Consider the following 8,317-nt stretch of genomic DNA (forward strand, 5'->3'; position numbering starts at 1 on the left):
ACACCAGAACATACAAATTAACATAGAAGTTTTTCATTTACATTGACACACGCATACACCATTTAAGTTGTTGCATATTTAGAAGGATAGAAGATCCTATTTTCTTTGCAATTTAGTTTAAGTTTATTGAACGTGCGTCCGAAATCCCCCTGGCCTGGCTCGCGTGGCAGCTTGATGGATGGTAAGACAAGTTGCTGAAATAAAGTCAAAAACTTCGTCAAGGATTACAAAAGCATTCTGTATTGGATTAACCACACCAGAGGATAAACCACGCGGATTCAACGCTGTTATCAGGACAACTGCTGCCTTGGAGAAAGTGGCAGAGGGTGAAAACTTTCGTCGGGTTGTGAGTAACACGATAACCCACCCGAACTCAGACTATTTTATTTGGACAAGCATAACGTTGACTCTTTGATTGAGTGCTTGAGAAACATCGAGAAAGTTTGATACAGTGTAGTGTGCTTTGACTTGAAATGTTTGAACGCTGAGACTGCAACAATATAGCATTGTGCTCTTACGTTATTTCCTATTTTGTCACGACAGTGAAGTGCTTGGTTGTAGCGCTTAAACATAGCCTTTAAAGCTTGTGCATCCGAGCGTGAATGAAACAAACCTGTTTATTGAGTGAGGAATAGTTGATTTAATAGCCTACGGTTTAAAAGAAACGTTTAGGCTCAGTGGAACTTTTGATTTGTTTATTTGTTTGAATTGTGTGAATCACGCTGCATTTAAAAGGCCTATTAAACAGGGTCATTCAATCCTTCAATTATTAATGACCACTATGGATGGTACTCAATCTGCTGAAATGGATGAGCATATTAAGGAACTAAAGAAGGTCAGAAAAGGCAAATTAGCAACATGTACACGCAAAATGAATGAACTTAAAAGGACAATGCAAGAAAAGGATATTGATGCTGTGAAACCACATTTTGTTATTTTCCAATCACTTTGTGAAGAATTTAAGAATGCTCATGATGCCGTGCAAAATGTATTACCTGAAGAGGAAAAGAAAAAAGACAAAGCTGAATGGTATGAACCTAGGATGGAACCATTTCAAGATTTCCTAGTAGAGGAACAGGATTGGGAGGAATTAATGGTACAGCAAGGTGAATTAGAGGAACAGGAATTGCCTGTAGAAGAACAAGAGTCTGTTGAACCAGAGGCTGCATTAGATCCACCAGAGTCAACAGATCCACAAGATTTGATCCATCCAAATGATAGCATTTCTAATGTTAGTAGATCTAAATCATCTTCAGTGAGTTCTGCGCATAGGAAGGCTCTTGCTGAGCAAGCTGCACTGTTGTCACGTAGGGAAGCATTGCATGCTAAGCATGCACTTGAGCAACAGAGATTGCTTTTAGACTCAAAGATTGAAAACACCCAACTCGAAGCAGAAATTGCAGCATCAGATGCCAAGATAAAGGTCCTGGAAAGCTTTGATGTGCAGTCAGGAAGGTCTGAAGATGGCATGAACTCCTACTTAGAAAGCCATAGACCATCTTTACAGACATCAAGACTACAGCAGTCACCTGTGGGGTTTGCTAGAATATCTACAGTTCCTAAAACACCACTGCAAACAATTCTGCAACAGCCTAGACTTGCTAGAGTTGTTACAATCACAAAGCAACCGCAGATAATCCCAAAGCGTCCCGTCTCAACTCCAAAGCAGTCTGTCACAGCCACAAAGACACCAATCTCTTTAAAATTCAAGCAGGAGAAGATCCCTCCAAGGGAAAGTGGTCCAAAGCCCATTTATACTGAGTCAAGACCAGACTATGACGGTTTGTCTTCTGTCATGCAAAGACAGAATGACATTGTTGATTTACTTGTACTACAACATAAGCAATCACTATTACCTGTTAGAGAAATACCAGCTTTTCACGGTGATCCATTAAGTTTCAAAACATTCATGCGTGCCTTTGAATACAGCATTGAAGACAAAACAGCAAACAATCAAGATCGCCTGTATTATCTCGAGCAGTATACAACAGCCCAACCCAGAGAACTTGTCCGAAGCTGCTTCCATATGGATCCTTCAAGAGGATATCATGAGGCTAAACGACTCCTACAGGAGAACTTTGGAGATTACTTAAAAATTACAATGGCATACATGGATAAAGCCCTGAAGTGGACAAGCATCAAGTCCGATGATGGTAAGGCACTACAGAGCTATGCACTGTATCTTAGAGGCTGCTGCAATACAATGCAAGACCTAAAGATCATGGAAGAGTTAGATCTACCATCCAACATGAAACTGATTATTAATAAATTGCCCTACAAGCTGAAAGAGAAGTGGAGATCCACTGCATGTGGTATCTTGGAAAGAACAGGTCACAGAGCCTGTTTCCATAACCTTGTAGTCTTTATGGAAAAGCAGGCCAAGATTCTCCTGGACCCTCTGTTTGGTGACATTCAAGACTTCAACAAGACCAAGACTGCAGCCATTTCCAAACAGCCAAACTCAGGAGCAAGGGCAGTAGCTTTGCTACAACAGTAGCAGTGTTGACTGATGCTTACAACATTAGAACATGTTCAAAAGATCCCATATTTAAATGTCAAAATATATCTGACTCCTGTGTCATCTGCACATTCTGTGAAGGCAAACATCACCTAAAGGATTGCCAGAAGTTGAAGACACAGCCATATGTCGCCACAGTAGAGTTTCTGAAAAACAAAGGTCTTTTTGGATGTCTTTTGAGAGGACACATGAGCAAAGATTGCAAAAGGAGGATGACTTGTGAGAAATGTCAAGGTAGACACCCCACCATCTTGCATTTAGACAAAGTGAAGCCGATTGAACCAGTAAAACAGAAGGAGACCTCCATCAACAGCAGTCATGTTACCCTCAAAGCTGGTGGAGTAACTGGGGCCGTCAAAGACTGTGCTCTGTCAATTGTGCCAGTGCAAGTAAAAGCCACAAAGGGAAGCAAGTCTGTGCTGACCTACACCTTTCTGGATCCAGGCAGCTCAGGGACGTTCTGTACGGAGAGACTGAGAAGACAGTTGAACGCTAGAGGCCGTAAGATTGAGATTCTCCTACGGACGATGGGGCAGATCAAGACTGTCTCAAGTTATGAGCTTTCTGGACTGGAAGTAGGCAACCTGGAAGGGAACACCTTCGTAAAACTCCCTAAGGTCTACATGCAAGATGCCATCCCAGTGACCAAAGAGAACGTTGCTACTCAGAAGGACATCTCAAACTGGCCATACTTGAAAGAAGTCAAGCTGAATGAAATTGACACAGACATTGACCTCCTTATAGGATCGAATGCTCCAAGAGCCCTTGAACCATGGCAGATTATCAATGCCGAAGACAGCGGACCTTATGCAGTCAAGACAGTGTTTGGATGGGTGATCAATGGACCACTCAACTCTTGCACTGCTGAAGAGTTCCCAAGATTGCTGACTAACTGCAAACCACATCTCTGTGACAGAGTTGAAGGATCTACTGGTACAGCAGTACAATCATGATTTTCCTGAGAGGAAATTCAATGAAAAGAAAGAGATGTCTGCTGAAGATCACAAGTTCATGAAGAGTGCCAAAAGCTCAGTAATGCTTAAGAATGGACATTACTATATGTCACTTCCACTGCGTGACCGAGACGTGATGATGCTGAACAACCGTGACGTTGCCAAGCAACGAACCCTGAACCTGATCAGAAAGTTCAAATTAGATCCAACTTATGCTTCGGAATACAGGAGCTTTATGACTGAAATCATCCATAAAGGCTATGCTGAGACGGTGCCACAGAACAGGCTTCAGAGGCAAGATGGAAAAGTGTGGTACATCCCACATCATGCAGTGTATCACAAAAGGAAGAAAACCCTTAGAGTGGTATTTGATTGTTCATCAACATTCCAACAAGCATCCCCCAATGATAAACTACTTCAAGGACCTGACCTGACAAATCCTCTCCTCACCGTCCTGCTAAGGTTCCGCCAAGAACCCATTGCTATGATGGCAGACACAGAGGGGATGTTTCACCAAGTCCGTATCTATGAGGATGACCGAGACCTGTTGAGATTTCTGTGGTGGCCAGATGGCGACACATCAAAGAACCTTGAGGAGTACCGGATGACGGTCCACCTATTTGGAGCAATATCCTCTCCAACATGTGCCAACTTCGCACTGCACAAGACTGCAGATGACCATGGTCATGGGTATGCTGAAGAGGTGAGCAGGACCATCAAATGTAACTTTTATGTCGATGATTGTCTTAAGTCTGTGGCAACAGAAGACCAGGCCATTACCTTTTGCAAAGAACTCAGAGACCTCTGCTTTCAGGGTGGATTCAAGCTCACCAAGTGGATTTGCAACAGCCGCTCTGTGCTTGCTTCCATTCCTGATGAATACAAAGCAAACCAGATTGAAGAACTGGACCTGGACAGAGAGAAGCTGCCATTAGAGAGAGCTCTCGGAATTCAATGGAACATCGAAAAGGACACCTTCATATTCCGTGTCGCTCTCCAGGACAGACCCCTGACACATCGGGGGATCCTATCAGTCGTCAGCTCTATTTATGATCCTTTAGGATTCTTGGCACCATTCATCCTAAAAGCAAAGCAGATCCTCCAAGACCTCTGCAAACTGAAGTGTGGATGGGATGATGGCAAATCAGAGACTTGCCTCATTCCTTGGAAAAGGTGGCTTGCTGAACTGGAACAACTGTCCAAAGTTAAAATTGACAGATGCATAAAGCCCAAGAACTTTGGCCAAGTTGAAAAGGCACAGATGCATCACTTTTGTGATGCAAGTGAACATGACTATGGCAGTGTCAGCTACCTTAGACTGACCAACAGAGCGGGGGAAATCCATGTGACGCTTGTTCTGGGGAAATCCAGAGTGACACCGTTGAAGCAAATGACTATCCCTAGATTAGAGCTATCCTCAGCAACACTTGCAGCCAAGATGGATCAACTGCTGAGGTCAGAATTGGAATTGGAGTTAGAGCCCTCAGCCTTTTGGACAGACAGTGAATCTGTGCTGAAATACATAAAGAATGAGAACAGAAGATTTAAAACCTATGTGGCCAACAGGATTTCAGACATCCGTGAGCTTTCAGACAAACACCAGTGGCGGCACATCAGCTCGAAGGAAAATCCAGCTGATGACGTTTCACGTGGTCTGAGTATCGAGGCTTTCTTCAAGTCCAAAAGATGGTTCCAAGGACCAGAGTTTCTTGCTAAACCAGACACCGAATGGCCAAATGCGCTAAAGGATTTTCCACCCATCGAGTCAAATGATCCCGAGGTGAAAAAAGAAATGATAGTGAACCGTCTGATTGTAGAAGCAAAGAGCCCACTAAGCAAGCTTATTGAGTATTACTCAAACTGGAATAGACTCAAAAGAGCCGTAGCTTGGATGCTGAAGTTTCGGGTACTCCTGCAAAAATGGAGACTATGTAGAGTCACTAGAAACACTCAGACTGACTTAAAGTTCAAAGCAAAAGTTGGACTTACTGTAGAAGACCTTCAGGAGGCGGAAGGGTGCATTATTTACTATGAACAAAGAAAAGCCTTCCAGCAGGAAATCAACTCACTCAAGCGAGGACAGTTGTGTGCCAAAACCAGCACACATCGCAAACTGGACCCAATCCTGGACCAGGGTATCTTGAGAGTAGGAGGTAGGCTCAACAAAATGGCCTTACCAAGTGAATTAAAGAACCAAGTAATTCTGCCAAAGAACTCGCACACCTCTAGACTGATCCTACAGCAAATCCATCTGCAAGTGGGTCACTCAGGACGAGGTCACATGCTAGCCAAGCTGAGAGAACGATTCTGGCTACCTTGTGCTAATGCCATGGCTAGGAAAATCATCAAAAGGTGCGTCTTCTGCCGAAGATATCAAGCCAAGGTGGAACAGCAGAAGATGGCAGATTTGCCACAGGACCGCATAACCCCAGATGAACCTCCATTCACCCATGTGGGGGTAGATTACTTTGGGCCTATTGAGGTAAAGCGGGGCCGGTCACAGGTAAAACGCTATGGAGTTATCTTTACTTGTCTTGTTTGCCGAGCAGTGCACCTTGAAGTGGCGAGCTACCTGAACACGGACTTGTGCATCAATGCTTTGCGCAGATTCATTTGCCTCAGAGGACCAGTGTCAAGCATCAGATCAGATTGCGGCACAAACTTCATTGGTGCAAACAGAGAGTTACAAGAGGCTTTGAAGGAAATTGATCACTCCAAAATCCAACATGCACTACTAAAGGAAGGAGTGAAGTGGTCTCTCAATCCACCCTCTGGAGCACATCATGGAGGAGTGTGGGAAAGGTTAATTCGTCTTGTCAAAAAGATTCTTTATTCTGTTCTGAAAGAACAACTCTTGGATGACGAGGCTCTCCAAACAGCACTGTGTGAAGTTGAGGCCATCATGAATGACCGACCCATCACTACAGTGACTAGTGACCCAAATGATCTGGAACCTCTTACCCCAAACCATCTTCTCCAGTTGGAATTGAAACCAGTCATGCCACCAGGACTCTTCCAGAAAGGAGACTTGTACTCCCAGCGAAGATGGAGACAAGTGCAATACATATTGGACCTTTTCTGGCTGAGATGGATAAAAGAATACTTACTGCTCATGCAGGAAAAAAATCAAATGGAATAGACCCAGGAGAAACCTAACCACCGGAGACCTGGTTGTGATTACTGACGAAACTGCTCCTAGAAGCTCCTGGCAGCTGGGCAGAGTGGTCAAACCTCTGCCTGGATCAAAAGGTCTTGTGCGAAGTGTTTTAGTGAAGACCAAAGTGAACATCCTTGAAAGGCCAGTGAACAAACTATGCCTACTTATGGAGGCAGAAGATGGAAGCAGATCACCACGGATAATATGAGACTTGCACCATAATAATGTACTTAGATTTATACTTAGACTAATGTATTTGGACATTAGATTTAGAACTTTAATTAGCCTCCGTTTGATAATTGTTCCCCAAGATGGCTAACAATTAGAGGCCAGTATGTTAGGGCCAATTTATTCTTAGTTTTATTTTATTGAAATTACCTCCCCCTGCTAGCACTTTTACTTTGACTCATGACCCCACCAGGAACTCTTAATAGGTAGACAGGAAGTGAGGCCTGCCAGGTGAGCGCATTTGAGTAGAAACGCTAGCTACAGTCGGGAGCGATATAGTTTTTTGACTACGATAACACATTAGAACACACCAGAACATACAAATTAACATAGAAGTTTTTTGTTCACATTTACACACGCATACACCATTGAACGGGATATTTAAGTTGTTGCATATTTAGAAGGATAGAAGATCCTATTTTCTTTGCAATTTAGTTTAAGTTTATTGAACGTGCGTCCGAAATCCCCCTGGCCTGGCTCGCGTGGCGGCTTGATGGATGGTAAGACAAGTTGCTGAAATAGTTCAGTTGTACTGAATGTTATTTTTCATATTATACGATATTTCATATTGTAAGGTGCTTGAATTTGAGTTCAATAAACAGAATACTCTGTTTATATTTTTGTCTGAACTGGTTGCATGTTTTCATATAGGGAGCGACCTTAACAGCACTGAATACTTGAGTGCTACTGTAGAGATACATTATACGCTGCCATTCATAATTAAATCTAGATCTTCCGAACTTTAACATATCATGGTGAAGAAAAAACTGTGATTTCCTGGCAACAAAATTGTGGCTAGTGAAAAGGCTGAATGGCTAGTGACTCGGGAAAACCACTAGCCACAGTGGCCGGTGAGCAAAAAAGTTAATGTAAAGCCCTGACACACACACACACACACACATTGAATTGCTAGAAAGCTAATCTCCTCATGTAATGTTAGCTAGTGTTTTACTGGCTCCTCCTTCAGCACTTCCTGTGTGGAGGATACGTCATGCTTCTGGGTCTAAATCACCGTTTAAACATTACAGCTGTTCAGTTACACTGGATAGTGTGAGAGGTGAAAGGTCAGAGGTCAGGATGGTGTACCTGTGAGTCTTCACACAAAACATCTGAAGCTCCACAGAGAGTCAGAGCCTCACACAAAATGCCACTGGACACCAGACCTACACACACACATACACACACACACACACACACACACACAATTACACTTATTATCACACACATTTTTTATGACTGTTATAAAAATGAAATACTCGTCTCCTTGTAACCTGTAGGGGCGATGTTGAGCAGGTGGGAATGCAGGTTGTACAGCTGCTGCACAGTTAGAGAGAGAAAGCCCTCATTGGTCACCTTAGGAGGGGGTGGGTTGGGTGGAGGAGGTGGAGTCACAACCACACACGTGTCTCCATTGATGAATAAGTCGTTACATGCTAATGTGAGCTCATGTGTGATCTGTTT

General features: G+C 43.3%; 1 protein-coding gene across 1 annotated transcript in view; it reads right to left on the reverse strand.

Moving 5' to 3' along the window:
• LOC132872322 (sperm flagellar protein 2-like) overlaps positions 1-8,307 on the reverse strand; it is an 18,705-nt gene extending 10,398 nt beyond the window's left edge. The window contains exons 1-2 of the mRNA XM_060907087.1: positions 8,128-8,307; positions 7,943-8,019 (exon numbers count right to left, since the gene is read on the reverse strand). The gene's annotated coding sequence lies outside the window, so the exon portion shown is untranslated. The remainder of the gene's footprint in view (positions 1-7,942; positions 8,020-8,127) is intronic.
• Positions 8,308-8,317: the final 10 nt, after the last annotated feature.

This window comes from Neoarius graeffei, chromosome 24 (genome assembly GCF_027579695.1).
Source record: "Neoarius graeffei isolate fNeoGra1 chromosome 24, fNeoGra1.pri, whole genome shotgun sequence".
Lineage (NCBI taxonomy): Eukaryota > Metazoa > Chordata > Actinopteri > Siluriformes > Ariidae > Neoarius > Neoarius graeffei.